Here is a 21054-nt window from a genome sequence, read left to right on the forward strand (position 1 = left end):
AAGAAGTAGGTTTTTGAAAATATCAACAAACATTTAGCTACATTAAGAAAAAAACAAAGAGTAAAATAACTTAAATCAAAAATTAAAGATGGGGCCTTACAACTGATCTTAGAGAAATGAAAAGGATCATAAGGGAATACTATGAAATATTATAACATATGCCAAATTAGATTACCTAGGTGAAGTGTATAAATTCCTAGAAAAACACAACCTACCAAGACTAAATCCTGAAGAAAGAAAACTACAGACCTACATCTAGTAAGGAGACTGAATCAGAAATCAAAAACCTCCTAACAAAGAAAAGCCCAGGAACAGATGACTTCACATATTTAAGTAAGAATTAATACTAATCCTCCTCAAATTATTCCAAAAAAATTGAAGTGGAGAGAATATTTACAAACTCATTCTGTGAGGTTAGTATTACCCTGATACCAAAGCCAGAAAAGAGTCTGCAACAAAACTATAGACCAATATCCCTATGAACAATGATGCAAAAATCCTCAACAAAAATACTAGCAAATTGAATTCAATCACCCATCAAAAGGATTATACACCATAACGAGTGGGATTTATTGAAGAAATGCAAGGATAGTCCAACATACAAAAATCAATCAATGTAATTATAACATTAACAGAATAACAAAAAAATGATCATCTCAATTGATGTAGAGAAAGCATTTGACAAAATTCAACAGTATTTCGTGATAAAAGTGCTCAACAAACTAGCAATAGAAGGAAACTACTTCAACATAATAAAAGCTGTATATGAAAAGTCCACAGCTAACATCATACTTAATGGTGAAAGACTGAAAGCTTTCAGGAGCAAGACAAGGATCTTTGCTTTTGTCACTTCTACTCAACAAAATATTTGGAAGTCCTATCCAGAGCAGTTAGGCAAGAATAAAGAAGTATTCTAAATTGGAAAAAACAGTAAAATTATTTCTATTCATAGATAACATGGTCTTATACGTAGAAAAAATGTATTTAGCAAAGTAGCAGAATACAAAGTTAACACACTAGAATCCACTGTATTTTCATACACTAACAATGAGTAATCTGAAAAGGATATTAAGAAAAGACATCCATTTATAATAATATCAAAAATAATGAATTACTTAAGAATAAACTTAAGCAAAAAAGCAAAAGACTTGTACACTAAAAACTACAAACCTTGCTGAAAGACATCACAAATGGAAAGACATCCTATGCTCATGGATCAGAAAGCTTAATATTGTCAACTTGTCAGTACTTCCAAAAGTGATCCACAGATTTAATGCAACCCATATAAAAATCCCAATGCCTTTTTTACAAATTTCATGTGTAATCTCAAGGTACTCTGAGTAGCCAAAACAATCTTGAAAAAGAAATGTAAAGTTGAGAGTCTCACATTTCCTGAATCAAAACTTACTGCAGATCTACAGTAATCAAAAAAGTGTGGAACCAGCATAAAGACAGACATACAGAACAATAGAACAGAATTAAGAGTCTAGGTAAACCCTCACATATACGGTCAAATGCTTTTTTGACAAGGGTGCCAAAACCATTCAGCAGGAAAGGGCAGTCTTTTCAACATGTAGTTCTGGAAAATGAGACATCCACGTGAAAAAAAATAAGTTATATTCTTATCTCTTATCACATATGAAAATTAAAAATGGGTCAAAGACCCACATGCAAAACCTAAAACTATAAAACTCTTAGAAAAAAATAGGGGAAAGCTTCATGACATTGGATTTTCACTGATTTCTTGAATATGACACAAAAGCACAGGCAACAAAGGTGAAAATAAATTGGAATACATCAAAACAAAAAAAAATTCTGTGAGTCAAAGGATACATCAACAGAGTGAAAAGGCAACCTACAGAATGGCAGAAATATTTGTAAATCATACATCTGATAAGAGGTTAATATCCAGAATATATATAGAACTTCTACAATTCAACAACAAAAACAAATATCCCTATTAAAAAATTAGCAATGGACTTTAATAGATATTTTTCCAAAGAAGGCATACAAATGGTCAACAAGCATATGAAATGATGCTCAACATCACTAATCATTAGGGGAATACAAATCAAAACCACAATGAGATATTTCTTCACTTCCATTTGGATAACTGCTATAAAAAAAAAAGACAGAAAATAACAAATGTTGACAAGGATGTGGGAAAATTGAACCCTTGTACACTGTTGTTGGAAATGTAAAATGGTGCAGCTGCTATGGAAAACAGTATGGCAGTTCTTCAAAAAATTAAAAAAAAAATTATCTTATGACCTAGCAAATTCTACTTCTGGGTTGTAGCCAGAAGAATTGAATTTTGAGTCTCCAAGAGATATTTGGAAAACTATGTTCACGGCAGCATCATTTATAACATCCAAAGGGTGAGAGCAACCAAAGTTTCCACTGATGGACAAAATGTGGTATATACACAAAATGACTATTATTCATCCTTAAAAAGGAAGGGAATTCTGACACATGGTACAATATGGACGAACCTTGAGGACGTTATGCTAAGTTAAAAAATCTAGTCACACACAAATATTGTATGAGTTCACTTATATGAGTTATCTAATACAGTCAAATTCTCAGGAATAGAAAGTAAAATGGTGGTTTCCTGAGGGTGGGGTGAAGGGAAAATGAGGAGCTGTTTTAAACAAGTATAGGTTTTTTAAGATGAAAAAGTTCTAGATATCTGTTATACAACAATGTGAATATACCTAACACTATTGAACTGTACACTTAAAAATGATCAAGATGGTAGATTTAAGATGTGTGTATTTTATCACAATAAAAAATTAAGATGTATAAATCCACAGCCTATATTAAACAGTACATCAGAAATAACTAACATATTATTTATGTATCTTCTAAAAAATTTACTATAATTTATAAAATTCCTAAATAGCATTTAATAATTATTACAAACAATTTCATAGGGAGTTGGAGATATGCAATATATCTTTGTTTTCAAATTTCTGAATCTCCATTTCAACTGGGAAATCTATAATTGTTTTTGAGACACTGTGGGCTTCTTTATGGCCATTTGAATTTGGTCTTTTTCTTACTGTATTCTACATTCTGATTGTTTTCCTGTATTCATTATATGTACTTATTCAAACTGACATACTACTCCAACTCTTAATACTGAATTGCCTATCCTAGGTTTCTCACCTTTTTTTTTTTTTGCTTATCTATACTCACTTTTCACTTCAAAATATTTGACTTTATATTACTAGAAAATTTTCCTCTACTGTAACCCACGTGACTGTCCTTAGGTTCTCTAGCTTTCTTTAGATCATTTTCACTTTCCCATTTGGATGAAGATATCCTGATTCCTCATCATACATATGGTTGGAAAACTAGCATTTTTTCCAGTAACTCTTAGGAATTTCATTGGCAGCATGTTTTTCCTAGTCCCATTTTATTCTGGTATCCTATTCATGCTGAATTCTCTGTTAAGTATTCCACCTGGTGTTGTGCTTTCTCTCCGCTAAGTGGAAGCAGATGAGCAAGGCTGTATTTCTTCGATTTTCACAAAATCACGGTCGTAAAGCAGTTTCATACAGCAGATTTTATAGCTAACCTGTAAGTCACACCCAGCCACTTCACACCCAGTGAAGATTCATTACTGCTCTTCTTAAAACTCCTTCGGCTGTTTCTGCTAAACAGAATTTACTTTTGGATAAAATTCCTTACACCCTTTTTGTCCTTGCAGGGACATGATCCCTGCTCCCCACACATTTTTCCTTCTCTGGTCTTTCCTCCTTCTCATTTTTCAGGTCCTCATACCTTCAGGCTGAATCCTACAAGCACTTCCTCTCATTTAAAATTTTTTGCAACATCTAATTTTAGTCATAATTTTAAAAATACTGAAGTATAATATATGTATAGAAAAGTGCACAGATCTTTAAAGTATAGCTCAATGAATTATCATAAAAGGAACACATCTGTGTGACCACCACTTAAGTCAAAAAACAAAATGTTATCAGTCCCTGAAAGCCCCCATTATATTCAAATTCCTCACCCTTCTTCCTCCTCTGAGGTAACTACTACCCTGACTTTTAACTCTGTGGAAGATTTATCTGTTTATTTAATCTTTTAACTTTGTCAAAATGAAGTCATCACTATGTATTCTGTTTGTCTGGATTGCTTTGATCAATATTTTTTGTGAGATTATTCCATGTATTTTTTTTTTTTTTTTTTTTTTTGCGGTACACGGGCCTCTCACTGCTGTGGCCTCTCCCGTTGCGGAGCACAGGCTCCGGACGCGCAGGCTCAGCGGCCATGGCTCACGGGCCCAGCCGCTCCGCGGCATGTGGGATCCTCCCGGACCGGGGCACGAACCCGCGTCCCCTGCATCGGCCGGCGGACTCTCAACCACTGCGCCGCCAGGGAAGCCCTATTCCATGTTTTTGTATGAAGTTGTAGTTCTTCCATTTTCTTTGCTCAACATAATTTATTTAGCTACCATGCAGTTGATGGATAGTTGGGTAGTTGACACTTTGGAACTATTATGAATAATGACACATGGAATTCATTTTCATATCTTTTGGTTCACATATACAGGCATTTCAGCTCAGTAGAGGCCCAGAAATGGAATTCCCAGGCCCTACGGTACATATAGGTTCACAATTATTAGCCAATGCTAAACAGTTTTCCAAAGAAGTTGTACAAATTTACTCCCATCAATAATGTATGAGATTTCCAGTTGCTCTGCATTTTCTCCAAACACTTTATATCTTTCATCTTTCTCAATTTATTTATCCGGGAGGGCATACAGTAGTATCACTTTGTGGTTTTAATTTGTATATCCCTGATGATTAATGAGGCTGAGTATCTTTTCATGTACTTTTTGGCCACTTGGATAACCTCTTCTGTGAAGCACCTGTTCTTATCTCTTGTCCATTCCTCTATCAGTGTGCCTGTTTTTTCTTATCGTTTTGTAGAAGTTCTTTATATATTCTGAACATTACTCGTTTGAGAGTTTTACATGTTTCAATATCTTTTACCCATGATTTTCCTTTTAAATAACTTTTTATTAAAATAGCATATACATAGAAAAAGTATATAAATTGCATCTATACAGCTTTCTGAATTTTGACTATGGGACACAACCATATTACCAACATAATGTTTAAAGAACAGATTATAGCCATCTGTGTATGCAACCAACAATTTATGCTGTGACATGTTTTCATTCTTATTTACTTTCTCATTTTCATTAAATTTCTCCCTTGATGTGTTATTTATAAGTGACTAATTTCCAAATGTTTGGAGATTTAATATTATCTTTTTGTATTGATTTCTAGCTTAATTGCAGTGTGGCAAACAATATACTCTTTCACGTTTTCCTTTTGAAATTCCCTTTGAATCCAACTTTATGAACCAGATGATAATTAGTTTTTGTGATTGTTCCTTGTGAACTTGAAAAAAGTATATTCATTCTGCAATTGTTGGAGCAGCGCACTATATGTCAACAAGATTCATTCTGTTAATTGTGTTGTTCAAGTTTCCTATTTTTTTCCTGCTTGTTCTAACAGTTGCTGACATGGGTGTATAAAATGCTCACTGTGATTGTTAATTTGACTCTTTAATTTCTAAGTATGTCAATGTTTGCTTTACATGTTTGAAATCACATTGTTATTCATGTATATGGAAATTTATAATTATTTTATTTTCCAAGTGAATAGATTATTTTTTTATTATAAAACATCTCTTTTTATATCTAGTGGTGACTTTTGCCTTAACATCTACTTTGAAATTTGGAGACTTCAGCCACTTGTGGATGCTGTTTTCATCCTTTTTTTCTATGTGTATATGTGTGTATGCATGTGTATGTGTGTATATTTTTAAATCTTATAATAAACTATTATAATTACTTTACATAATTATTATTCACTTAAATTTAAACACAAAATCCTTCTTTCTTTTGCTATTTGTCTGACCCTGTATCTTTGAGTTTTCATCTAGGATAAATTTTCTTCTATCTGAGAACACTTACTACAGACTCATTAATACAAGTATATTTGTTAAAAGTTCCATCACCTTTTATTTGTTTAAAGTGTCTTTGTTTCAACTTCCTTTTAAAATGATATTTTGCTCAGTATAGAATTTTAGATTGGCAATTGTTTTAGTTCATCACTATTAAAATATAATTCCATTGGCTTCTGACTTACTTGTTTTGAAGCATCAGCTAACGGTTTATTTCTATGCAAACTTCCAAGTATTTCTCTTTGTCATTTTTTTCAGCAATTTTATTATTATATATATCTGTAGCAGATTAAATAGTGTCTCCCCGAAAATTCATATCTACCCAGAATGTCAGTATATGATCTTATTTGGAAATAGGTCTTTGCAAATGTAATTAGGATAAGGATAAAGATGAGATCATATTGGATTAGGACAGGCCCTAGATCCAATGGGAATGTCCTTATAATCGACAGAAAAGGACACACAGAGGCAGAGAGAAGGCCATGTGAAAAAATAGACAGAGATTTTAATGATGAAGCCATGAGCCAAGGAATGTCAAGAATTGCTGGGAGAAATCAGAAGCTAGGAAATAGCAAAGGAGATTTTCTATAGGGTCTTCTGGGGGAGCGTAGCCCTACTGACACCTTGATTTCAGACTTCTGGCCTCAGTAACAGGGAGATAATAAATTTATGTTGGCTGAAGCTACTAAGTTTGTGGTAATTTTTTATCAAAGTTCTAGGAAAATAATTCAATACTTAAGAGAGTGTGTGTGTGTGTGTTTATATGTGTGTTTTCTAATAGGGATATGTAGATACCTCTCGAAACTATAGTTTAATGACTTGTCAGAATTAATACATTCTCGGGCATTCTTTTCAAATATTTCTGATCTTGTACCTTTCTTCTCAATCTGGGACTCTAGTTGCACACATGTAAGACATTTTCACCATACCCACATATGACTCAAACACTTCCTATATTTTGTAAACATTCTGTTCTCTGTGTTTCACTATGAATATGCTAATCTTAGAAATCTCCCAGTTAACCAAAGTTCTCTTCAGTTGTCTAATATACTAAACCTATCCGTGAGTTTTTAATCTCAGTTTTCACATTTTTCAGTTTTGAGTTTACACTTGGTTCCTATTTATAGCTTTGTAGCTTACAGTACTCTGTGAAAATTCTTAATGATATATTTTAATTCCTTGGGCATATTAAGAAAAATTGTTTTAAAATTCTGTGTGATATCTCCTTTTTCTGGATTCTTTGTAGGTGTGATTTCTGATTTCTTTGTGGATGTGATTATATGTCATGTTGTTTTCTTTGGTTTTAACTAACATGGTCTTATCTTCTCATATGCTGGTATTTTTATTGAGTGCTCACCATGGTATAGGAAAAAAATTAGAAGTAATTTGAGGCTCTGGATGATGTTTTCTTTCTCCAGAGAGCAATGGTGTTGGCTTCTGGTTGGCTGTTACTTAAGGGAGAGTTGTAGCATAGATAATCTTAATCAATCAACACTTGAGATTCAAAACTAGCTTTTAGTTTTGCTTATTGAATTTTCAGGTCAGCCTTTATTAAATGTTTAACTTGTTGGGTTTATCAACCATCTTTTTGATGGCTCTAAAATGTACTTTTTCTTCTTCTAGTTCCATGAGTCTTTTGAAACCTATGGTCAACTTCCAGTCTCTTAGTATCTGCTTCAGTTTCAGTAGAAACATCTGGAGGAAAAGCAGCTCCAAATGCTGGGTTAACTTCTCTGGGTTCTTTTCTCCTGCCTGATTTGTTCAAAACATATTGCATAGTTTCTCTGAAAAAGGAGGTTGGTCTGAACCATCTCATCTGCCGTGCTTGAAGTGAAGCTCCTGCCTTTTCATTTTACCGTAATACAAAGTAATTTTTGCCTCTATCATCTACTTGTCTAAGGGTTTAACTTCACATTGCCAAAAATTAATTAACATGCTTTACTTAAAAAATACAAAAAAGTCAATTGTTTCAGACTTTACTGTTTAGCAGCACTAAGTCTCTGATATTTCAGATATCACATCTATGTCCATCTAAGTGGAAGGAAGACATACAAGCCTTTATTTATTCCATTAATATGAATTATGCTATCCTTACAGGAAGCAGAAAGAACTAGTTTGTTGCTTTTTGGCGCTAAAAGAGTAACCAGTTTTTTCCTCTGGCTAGATCAATGGTAAATTTATCAAGGGCAAGGGTAGTTATCTTAATGCTTCTTTTTACATATTAACCATCCAATAAGTAGTTGTTGAATGAATAAACACATGAAACAAAAACTGAGGCAGTGCTACCTGTCAAGCGCACCACTGAAATAGTATTTTAGAGTTCCAGAGCACAAGGAGTTGGAGGTTACTTGACTGTCTTTGAAATGCTACCCATGAAAGACAACCATTTTCTTCTTATTAGGAAGTAAAAGAGAAATCAGGAAACATTTGATAATCTGACAATTAGACAATTTTATATTTGTCATGTGCTCAGTTGTATCATGTGAGTGATATGAAGAGGAAAGTTTTTTTTTCTCTTCTTAGGCTCAATGAAAATTATATTTAATTTCACATTATGTTAGGCATTAATTTATTTCCACATCATGATTTCATAAGGCATACAGTTATAGAAGGAAAAAGAATTTTCAAAAGTTTTGGGTAGGTTAATACATAACTTTATGTAGATATGGTTATACAAACTGGGTTGAATATAAACTTACTTCAATAATAAGAAGGGATATCTAACATCTTCTAAAGTGAGGCAAATAATATATGTGAAAGTACATGAAAAGAATAAATCTCAGACATTAGTCTGAGAAGAATTTACTTTGCTAATGTCATACATATACATATACATAAATATGTATGTTATACATACATATTTACTTTGCTAAGGCACACTGTAATGCAATTAAATAAAAAAACACTATTTCAAGCCTACTGACAGTTCAACTCATTTGTTAATTTAAAGTCTTCAAATCAGAATTTGGATGCATTGACAGGCTTAGGGGTAAAATTATGGTGTTGTATCATTTCTTAGAGAACACAAAAAAATTCTAAAACGCGACAGCACTTAGTTAAATGACATAGTACTCTACTTAAGCTTAGGCTTGGATATGTTGTCAGTTATTAAAGCTTGATTTATGATAACTATGCCTCCCCACATACCCAAATTATCTTATGGTGTTTTTCAACTTCCTTTCTATTGTGATATGCAAACTGAAGCTTATTAAGTGACAAGAGAAATTCAAGGACAGAAAACCAACACATGTAGAAGCACGATGTGACAAAAACACAACCTGAGATTTTCTCTAGGATTACCTCTAACTTAGATGGGATAACTGAAACAAAGAACAAGTCTTTGGATATTAGCTACCCTAAATTAAAATTAAAGATAAACCAGATGATTTTAATGTTCTTTCCACTTGTGGAGAATCTCATGACAAGACTAAGCTGAGTACTGTTCCCAGGACTGAGTATGTGAAGAGGCGGGGAGAGGCCAGGAGCTACACTCATAGCTTTCTTTGTACATGGGAGGAACGTCCTCAGAGGTAGTGAAGAAACATCTCTCTCTTTTTTTAAATTGACATTATTTCTACTGAAATTTTATTTTATTATTTTATTTTTATACAATTTTTCAAGATTACACTCCATTTACAGTTATTACAAAATATTGGCTATATTCCCCACGTTGTAAAATACAACCTCATAGCCTATCTTATACCCAATAGTTTGTACCTCTTACTCCTGTACCTCAATATTTTCCCTCCCCGCTTCCCTCTCCCCACTGGTAACCACTAGTTTGTTCTCTATATCTGTAGAAGTTTGCTTCTTTTTTGTTATACTCACTAGTTTGTTGTATTTTTTAGATTCCACAAATAAATGATACCACAGTATATGTCTTTGTCTGTCTGACTTATTTCACTTAGCATAATGCCCTCCAAGTCCATCCATGTTGCTGCAGATGGCAAGATTTTGTTCTTTTTTATGGTTGAGTGGTATACCATTGTATATGTATACCACACCTTCCTTATCCATTCATCTGTTGATGGACACTTAGGTTCGTTCCATATCTTGGCAATTGTAAATAATGCTGCTATGAATGTTGGGGTGCACATATCTTTTCAAATTAGTGTTTTTGTTTTTTTCAGATATATATCCAGGAGTGGAATAAGAAACATCTTTCTTTAATGTCAGCTTCTGCCCCGCTCCAGATTTCCAATTCCACAGCTGCGGAGTATTAATTGGACACTGTATTTGTAAATTATTTTTTACTCTCTGCTGGTTTATACGTTTCCATAAACTTCCACTCCCAAAGTACTTATGGGGTGATTAAGTACATGTAATATGTATTTTTAAAAATTCTTTTTGGGGGAATAATTACCTAGCAAATGGCTCTGTTAAGGTACAATATTAAAAAGTGGTGCTTCATTGCAACAGTTACTAAAAAAAACCAACACTGTCCTCAAAAATGTGCTCTACCAAAAAAGCTCTCATAGTTCATTTGGATAGCCTCTATCTTGCTTAGTTTGCAAGATTTGCTCTTACACACTAAAGCATTAATAACATACAGTAAATTTCCACTCATTTGCAAGCCTTTCTAGTAAGCAATAATGTATTTGTGATTTTAATTGCAAATTGTGCCCTTAGAACCCCCCCATAAATATTTTCTTAGTGAAGTGCTGCAAGAGCATATGCATCTTTTTTGCCAGTCAGTATAATATTTGCATTTAAGTAATACTATATGTGATAGAAGCATGCAAATTTCTGCACTGAAATTTTCATTTGTCCTCACTATTTTTTCTAGGAAGACAAGTCATACTACAAATCTCGATAATTTAACTCAAAGAGACACTGCTCTTCTAAGACAAAAGACCTGTCCCAGATGTGACATATGACTAGGTGACTAGACATTTTGGTTTGCCCAGGACAGGTCTGGTTTTTGCCAGTTGTCTTAGCATAATTATTAATAGTCCTCTCTCTCATTCATATAAAGTATCTAGGGCTTGAATAGTAAATTATACAGTCATCCTATATACAAATATAGTATTTGAACAAGATTTATGACAAATCATATATGAAGGTCTACACTCACAAATAGTTAGATCTCAGGCTTAAATCATAGTAAATTTAACTAAAGGTAAGCATTTCTTGGGAGAAAATATTTGTAAACTATATGTATGATAAAAACTATATGCAAACTATATGTCTGATAAAACTATATGTCTGATAAACTATGTTTGATAAACTATATGTCTGATAAACTATATGTCTGATAACTATATGTCTGATAAAAACTATATGCAAACTATATGTCTGATAAAAACTGTATGTCTGATAAAACTGTATGTCTGATAAAAACTATATGCAAACTATATGTCTGATAAAAACTATATGCAAACTGTATGTCTGATAAAAATATTTGCAAACTATATGTCTATATGTTTGTAAAGGAGACATATAAATGGCCAATAGGTATATGAAAAGATGTTCAACGTCACTAATCATCAGGGAAATGCAAATCAAAATCACAATAAGATATTATCTTATTCTTGTTGAGATAGTTATCAAAAAGTCAGAAGTAAAATGTTGGTAAGTATGTGGAGAAAATGAGTATGTGAGTATTTTTTCACTGTTGGTAGAAATGTAACTTGTACAGCCGTTACGGTAAACAGTATGGAGGTTCCTCCAAAAATTAAAAGTAGAACTACCATATGATCCAACAATCATATCCAGAGGAAACAGAATAAGGATCTCAAAGAGATATCTGTACTCCCATATTCACTGAAGCATTATTCATAGTAACCAAGACAACCTAAGGGTCTGTCAGCAGATGAATGGATAAAGAAAATGTGATCTATACATATACATATATATAATTTAATATTATGGAATGGAATTTATAATGTATATATAATAGAATATTACTCAGCCTTTAAAAAAAAGGAAATCCATTTGTTGAAAATATTACCCTTTCCCCATTGAATGGCCTTGATATCCTTGTTGAAAATCCATTGGCCATATACCTGAGGTTTATTTCTGGGCCTCTATTTTATTCCATTTGTCTATTTGTCCTTATCCTAGTACCACACTGTTTTTGATTACTTTCATAATCTTTTATAGCTTTGTAGTAAGTTTTGAAATCAGGAAATGTGAGTTTTCCAGTTTTGTTCTTTTTTAAGATTGTTTGACTATTCAGAGCCCTTTGATATTCCATATGAAAATTAGGATGGGTTTTTCTATTTCTGCAAAAAACGCCATTGGGATTTTGACAGGAATTGCATAGAATCTGTAGAGTGATTTGGGTAATACTGTCATCTTAACAATATTAGGTCTTCCCTTACAGAAACACAGGCTGTCTTTCCACTTATTTATGTATTCTTTATTTTATTTCAGCAATGTTTTATATTTTTCAGTATAACAAGTTCATGCCTCCTTGGTAAAATTTATTCTAAATATTTTATTCTTTTGGATACAATTGTATGGGGAGTTGTTTTCTTAATTTCCCTTTTGGATTGTTCATGTATAGAAATGTATCTTTTTGTCTGGGGGTGTGGGGATGGTGGTGGGATGAATTGGGTGATTGGGATTGACATGTATACACTGATGTGTATAAAATTGATGACTAATAAGAACCTGCTGTATTAAAAAAACAGAAATGTATCTTTTTTTTTAACACCTTTATTGGAGTATAATTGCTTTACATTGCTGTGTTAGTTTCTGCTATACAACACAGTGAATCAGTTATACATATATCCCCATATCCCCTCCCTCTTGCGTCTCCTTCCCACCCTCCCTATCCCACCCCTCTAGGTGGTCACAAAGAACTGAGCTGGTCTCCCTGTGCTATGTGGCTGCTTCCCACTAGCTATCTGTTTTACGTTTGGTAGTGTATATATGTCCATGCCACTCTCTCACTTCATCCCAGCTTACCCTTCCCCCTCCCTGTGTCCTCAAGTCCATTCTCTATGTCTGCATCTTTATTTCTGTCCTGCCCCTAGGTTCTTCAAAACTTTTTTTTTTTTTTAGATTCCATATATATGTGTTAGCATATGGTATTTGTTTTTCTCTTTCTGATTTACTTCACTCTGTATGACAGATACTAGGTCCATCCAACTCACTACAAATAACTCAATTTCATTTCTTTTTATGGCTGACTAAGATTCCATTGTATATATGTGCCACATCTTCTTTACCCATTCATCTGTCGATGGACACTTAGGTTGCTTCCATGTCCTGGGTAATGTAAATAGTGTTGCAATGAACATTGTGGTACATGTCTCTTTCTGAATTATGGTTTTCTCAGGGTATATGCCCAGTAGTGGGATTGCTGGGTCATATGGTAGTTCGATTTTTAGTTTTTTAAGGAACCTCCATACTGTTCTCCATAGTGGCTGTATCAGTTTACATTCCCACCAACAGTGCAAGAGGGTTCCCTTTTCTCCACACCCTCTCCAGCATTTATTGTTTGTAGATTTTTTGATGATGAGAAATACATCTTTTTGTATTGATTTTATATTCTGCAAGATTGCTAAATTTATTAGCTTTAATAGTATTTTTGTGGAATCAGGATTTTCTACATAGGAGAGCAGGTTATCTGCAAACAGGATGATTTTACTTCTTCCTTTCCAATCTAGCTGTGGTTTTGTTTTTCATGCCTAATTTCTCTAGCTAGAATTTCCAATACCACACTGAATATTAGTGGCAGAAGTGGCACCCTTGTCTTGTTCCTTATCATAGGGTCTTTTACCATTGAGTATGATGTTAGCTGTGTGAATATAATTTAGTTTTAAAAATTAACTTTATAATTCTTAGAAAAAGAATTTTATGATGCTTAAAATGAAGTTGAAATATTGTTCATAGTTTCAGGTTGAGAACTCTTTTTGTAGATTTGTCTAGATTTATCAAGAAAGAAATAATTAAGCTCCTGGTTTCTGGAAAACACAACTGGACAAATAATACTTACAAAAATACTTGTTGGTGTCTGAGAAATGATCAGATAACATTGACCTGGGATAGCAATAAGTGTCTTTTCCAGTTGACATTTGCCAGAAAATTTAATCTGTGAATGGGACAAGGATGAAGGATGAATTCTAGAAACAAAGCACATCAAACACACACACCCCGAAAATCCTTCTTCTTACATTAAACATATTTTAAGAAAAATTTTCTCTTAAGTTATTGGAGGAAGCCTCTGATACTAAGAGCAATAAATAGCTTAATAGATTTTAATGTGTAAGGTGAGTTGATTTAATAGTTGTTTCCCAGCCATTACTATCACTATTTCAATACTTTATCATTAGGCACTCTTCATATAGGGGCTTGGCCATCTTGCTGCACACACTGAGTAGTTTGTCAAACAGTGAACAGTTGAGAAAATATTTTCTCTATGTCTTTGGACTGTCATAAAACAAAACCAAAAACCATCATCATTTGAAGTAATGAAGGAACTCAACCACAGTTCTTTTGATTTTTAAAAAATAACTATTTTTGCCTACATTAAGAAAATACTAAAGAAACCAGGCATTTTAAGCATGATTTTATCTTTAACAGATAAATGCATCTTTCTTGCGGTACGAGGGTCTCTCACCGTTGTGGCCTCTCCCATTGCGGAGCACAGGCTCCAGACGCACAGGCCCAGCGGCCATGGCTCACGGGCCCAGCCGCTCCGCGGCACGTGGGATCCTCCCGGACCGGGGCACGAACCCGTGTCCCCTGCATCGGCAGGTGGACTCTCAACCACTGCGCCACCAGGGAAGCCCAGATAAATGCATCTTTGAAGAAATCATCTGTATTGTATTACCACTGAATTAAAGAAGCTATTTTTTATATGCCTCCAGTTAATTTTTTTTTCAGCTTTATGTATGCAGTGAGAAGACTGAAGAATTAAATACAGTTTATTAATAAAAAAAATAAGTTCAAGCTAAAAAAAAGCCATGTCTAAATGTTTGGATGTTGAAGAAGTGATTTATCATTGTGTGGAAGGTTAAACCGCATGACCTCTTTAAATCATTCCAATTCTAAATTCCGCAATTTAAGAAATTGCCATTGTGTTTAACTGTTTGGTAGGATCCAATTATCCATCCTGTCAGGACCTTTGTGAACCCAGCAAAAATTATGCAAACTTGTAATGAGTGTTAACAAGGAGTTGGGTAACCCCTTTATCTGGCATGAGGAAATTCATTTTAATAATACTAGGGTGATACAGTTGCCTTAATTGCCTGAGCAATGTCATTTAAAGTTAACCAAGTGCATATGAACATATAAAGGCACTGCACAGAAAATAAAGATGAACGAACTACATCCTAGACTTATATTATTCACAGGAAGCTAAATACAGACCACCAGTTTCATGAATTTACTGCTAAGTTTCCAGTTTAACTAAGTGTCAAGAAACAAGATGAAAATAATTACACCTTTAGTCAAAATGACTCTAGAATGTCTATTTTATGCAACCATGCAGTTTTCCTGATACATACAATTATGTGTATGTATGCATATAAGCTATTAAATAAAATAGCTTTTTAAAATTACTTTTATGTACATATATATGGTTCTGTTTGTATAACACATATGGGTAAATTAGTCTTCAATTTCTAAAATCTGATTATTGTATGAGTTATATTAGACAGAGTAACCATGTCAAGTTTGGCATAATGAAATAATACTTTGTCAAAAAATGACAATCCATTAAAAATGAATATAAAATGAGTCTGTCTCATATAGGAGCTTAAGTATCAATACCAAGTAGAGAAAGATGGAAAAAATAGCAACTGTGTCAGTGTAGATCCTATAAATTATTAGTTTAAAATCATTATTATTGTTATTGCTATTTACCACCAGTGAGTAGGAAGGAGCTTTAGAGTGCCATTTTACATGTTGATTTTGATCACATGATGGTGATAGCTGTTGTGATGATGCTGTAGTAGGTGAAAGACCCAAAGATCATGAAGATAGAATCAGTCAGGAAGGTGCTTATGGGTGAGATTGACCTTCATCTGGACCTCAAATAACTGGTAGAATTTGGATAACCACAGAAAACTCAGAAATCCTACCACTCTGAATGAATTTAAAACAATATTTTTATGTTTTTATTTTTCAAATGGCTTAATTTCTTATCTGATTATAAAAGTAAGGATCACATAAGGACATGGGTGGTGAGGCTATGAGTTTGGTGTGTATGTGTAGGGGAGAAATAGAAATTTTACATTTAAAACTATTTAGACATGAACTCTGTATTGATGGATATCAAATAATTACTGGTCAATTGAAAAATTATATATAGGCAATGTAATAATTTGACCATGCTTTCTTATCTAAAGTATACAGAATTATACTATATTATAGTCAAGATATATAGCTGAGAAATCAACATAATTTTGCAGGACTGAAAGAAGTGCAAGTTCACCATCTCAAAAAAGATCTCATTTGGGAACCCAGATTTATGGAAGCAGCTTCAACTGAGTGTCTAAGAGTCATATGAAATCTCCTGGAATCATTACTTTCTACTTACAGGTTCAGTCTTATACACATAAATTTTAAATTCATGAAGTTGGGAGTATTTCTGCACAAGGCCTTGTATGACAAGGTACTGAGCAACACTTTACCTGGGCCTTGAGTACCTGATAAATTTTGTGATTTATGAATGCAACATGTGATTGCAGAATGCAGTACATAATGTATTAGGAGCAATCAAAGTGGTAATGCAGGCTCATTTAGCCTGATCTGAGTCCATTTCTCAGCATGGTGCTGTGGAATCAGAACAGAGGATATTTCCCCAGATACCCTTGGGCATCATGTAGGAAACTATTTGGATCAGTTGCAAAGAAGCATCCTAAAATAAATAAATAAATAAAGAGATTTAAAAAGTAATTATTAATAATTTGGTGTATGTTCTTTTACTTTCTCTGCCTGTCTCTGACTCTATCTCTCTGTCTCTCCCTCTCTATCTACACACACACGCACATACACACACACACACACACACTTATACCTAGTCACATATGAATAGAAATAAAGTGGATTAAATGATACAGTCTGTTTGCTAAATAGCTTTAAATGATCAAGGGCATGTTTCAATGTTAAAATATTGGGGTCTGCATCATTTAAAAGTAATTTTGAACTTCTCTTTCCTTCCATCATACTGGCCTGATAAAAACCCCAACCTCGGTTTAATGCATAATTATCTGCTCTGCATGTACAGAATGTGTTTGGAGAAAACACAACCACGGGGACTGTGCTTACTTTAAATGTATGGCTACAAATCTCAGGAAGGTACTCAGTACTGCCTTGGCACATGTAACTGTACTGCCTTGGTTAACTCAGTCTTTTATTTTGATGAATCCACTATTTTGCACATTCTTCTCTCTCCAGCTTCCATCCACTTCTCTTTAGAAACAATCAGAAGAAAACCTCGTATTCCTTCTACCACAGATGCCCAAACTAATAGCAGTTAAATCCAAATATTCTGTTTCCTCACCCATCACAGTGGGTCATCATTATGGCCAAACTCCACTTGAACACTGGATCCCTTGCCCTGCTTTCTACTTAAGGTCTTTGCTCCTACAATTCTCTTTTTTTCCTCCAGTATCATCAGCTTTTTCCTCCCTAATTAATGGATCATTTCCACCAACATATAAACCTGATGAAATGTTTTCAATCTTAGGAAAACACTCCTCCTTTTCATTATATCCCCTACTCCAGCTACCACTTCATTTTTCTTCTCCTCTTTCTAGCAAAATCTCTTGCAGAAATTGTCTATATTATGTCTCCACATCCTCAATATCTTTTTTATTTTTAACTTGAACCCACTCAGTTTAAGCTTTTCTTTGCCCATCTATTGTTTGAAGTTCACCAATGGACTTCATGTTGCCAGACTGAAGGTTCAGTTATGAGTCCTCACTAACTTGACCTCCCATTGACATTTGATTACCCCTCCTTCCTGGAGCACATTCTTCACTTTGTTACGAGGGACACTGCCTGCTTCTGTCTCCTCCCAGCTCACCTGATGCTAATTCTTAGTCTCATTGCTAGAACCTCTTCCTTTTTCTTTCCTCTAAATGCTAGCTTGCTCCAGGGTCCCATTTCTCCACAGGAGAAACCTTCTCCATAGGCTTTATCTCCACTTATTCCTTAGATGATTTCATCCATTCTTAAGGCTTTACCTATATGTATATGCTAAAGATTCACAGGAATCTTCTTCTTGAACTTTAAACTCAAATATCCAGCTGTCACTTGACATGTCTCTTTGGATAGCCCACAGTTCACATGTTTCAAACTGAACTTTTGATGTCTTACCTTTTCTCCCTCACTAAATTTTTTGGGCAGACACTGATAATTTCTACTCAGTTTCCATTCAACCTTTTTAACCTACAGAATCTTGATTATGTTCAAGACTGGCAATGTGCTCAGCTGAAATTTCCCACTTGCCCAGAACTATGTCATATAGGCAACCCTAGCCTCCATAAAAAGGATGAGGGAAGAGTCCCTTTTATTCTAGTCTCTGGAATAATGTGCATAGTACAGGGATTAACTGTTCACTGAACGATATGATAAAACTAACCCATAAATCTGATTGCACTTCGTTGGGTATGCATGTGTTTGTGGTAGAGAGTTAAATTAGATTCATCTTAAAGGAGAATATGTAATAAGTATCCATTTACATTTGGGTGCAAAACATTCATTGTGAATGACTAAAACATGAGGAAGAAATAATTTTTTCAGTATATTTGTGAAGAACAGCTAAACTGGCTAGACAGGGTGTACAACTGTTTGGAATACACACATAAATGGTATAATGTGCCCATTTCCTGGTACAGTGGACACTCAATAAGAACTTAACAACCATAACGTGATTTACCTTAATATCTTCAAGGCTACAATTGTCCATAGAAACGGTCATTCAGAAGTTTACTTCCGTTTTTTAAGACTTTACTTTTTTAGAGCACTTTTATGTTTATAAGAAAATTGAGAGGAAGTGTGGAGATTTCCCATACACCCCTGCCCCCGCACACGCAGAGCATCCCCCATTATCAACCTCACTCACCAAAATGGTACTTTTTTGTTTTTGCAGTACGCGGGCCTCCCACTGCTGGCCTCTCCCGTTGCGGAGCACAGGCTCCGGACGCGCAGGCTCAGCGGCCATGGCTCACGGGCCCAGCCGCTCCGCGGCACGTGGGATCTTCCCAGACCAGGGCACGAACCCGTGTCCCCTGCATCGGCAGGCGGACTCCCAACCACTACGCCACCAGGGAAGACCCGGTACCTTTGTTTTAAACCAAAGATGAATCTACACTAACACATCATGCTCGCTCAAAGTCCACAGTTTACTTTAGAGTTCACTCTTGGGGTTGTACATGCCAAGGATTTGAACAAATGTATAATGATGCATATCAATATTTAAAATATCCTACAGAGTGTGTACACTGCCCTAAATTCCTCTCTGCTCTGCCTTCTCATCTTTGCCTTCTATCCATGCAGCCACTGATCTTTGTATCATTTTCATGGTTTTCCTTTTTCCAAAATGTTATATAGTTGGAATCATACAGTAGTATGTAGCCTTATCAGATCATATTCTTTCCCTTAGTAATAGGCATGACTTTTTGTGGCTTGAAAACTCATTATTTTAGTGCTGAATAATATTCCATTGTGTGGATAAACCACAGTTTAACCATTTACCTACTGAGGGACATCTTGGTGACTTTCAAGTTTTTGGCAATTATGTATAAAGGTGCTACAAACATCTGCAGGCAGGTTTTTGTGTGGACATAAGTTTTCGACTCCTTTGGGTAAATATCAAGGTGTGCATGGCTGTATTGAATGGTAAGAGTATGTTTTAATTTTGTAAGAAACTGCCAAAATGTCTTCCAAAGTGGCTGTACCATTTTGTATTCCTACCAACTGTTCCACATCCTTGTCAGCATTTGGTGTTGTCAGGTTTCCAGATTTTGGCCATTCTAATAGATGTGTAACCGTATCTCATTGTTTTAGTTTGCATTTCCCTGATGACATATGATGTGGAGCATTTTTTCGTACGCTTATTTGCCATCTTTATATCTTATCTGGTGAGGTATCTGTTAAGGTCTTTGGCCCATATTTTAATCAGGTTTTTTTTTTCCCTTACCATGGTATTTAAAGAGTTCTTTGCTCATTTTGGATAATAGCACTTTGTCAGATGTGTCTTTTACAAGTATTTTCTCCCAGTCTGTGTCTTGCCTTCTAACTCTTTTGATGTTGTCTCTCACAAATCAGAAAATTCTAATTTTAATGAAGTCCAGTTTATCAATTCTTTCTTTAATGGATTATGTATGTCTTTGGTGTTTTATCTAAAGAGGCCCAAGGTCATGCAGGTTTTCACCTATGCTATCTTCTAAGAGTTTTTGGTTCTGTGTTTTACATTTAGGGACATGGTATATTTTGAGTTGGTTTTTGTGAAGGATGTAAGGTCTGTGCCTAGATTCATTTTTTGCATGTGGATAACCTGTTGTTCCAGAACCATTTGTTGAAGAGACTTTGCTTCATTGTGTTGCCTTTGCTCTTTGCCAAAAATCAGTTGACTATATTTATGGGAGTCTGTTCTCTGGGTTCTTTATTCTGTTCTATCTAATTCTGATCAATTATTATCTGACGTAAACCTGAATTTTTTCTTTTTTATACATTATGTCTCTTTAGGGCCACAGGGTTCTTATGGACCTTAACATGATATATGATTGGAATTTGGATTTCTTTCATGGTTATAACTTCTAAAGTGTTTTACTGAATAACTTGGATGGCTAAATGTTGTAATTGCCATTGATGCCAAAGCAATTGTATATATTTAAAGAAGTAAACTATGTAGAATAAGAGTGGCAGTCTCGGTCAATTGTGTGCTGATCAACAATACTTGCCAAATTTAAGCGTGTAGAAAAGGACTTTTAGAAAGTTGAGAAAGCTTTTAATTATAGAAAACATTCTAAAGAAACTACACTGCAAAAGAGGAGATTTAAAACCAAAATGGGAGCTGTCTTCAAATAAGAGAAGAGCTGTTCTTTGGAAGAACAGAAGAGACTTTATCTACAATGCCTCAAGGGCAGAACTGGTGCCCCTGTA

The sequence above is a fragment of the Aethalodelphis obliquidens genome, unplaced genomic scaffold (genome assembly GCF_003676395.1).
Source record: "Aethalodelphis obliquidens isolate GAN/ISIS:26980383/991018 unplaced genomic scaffold, ASM367639v1 scaffold25, whole genome shotgun sequence".
In the NCBI taxonomy this organism is placed as follows: Eukaryota; Metazoa; Chordata; class Mammalia; order Artiodactyla; family Delphinidae; genus Aethalodelphis; species Aethalodelphis obliquidens.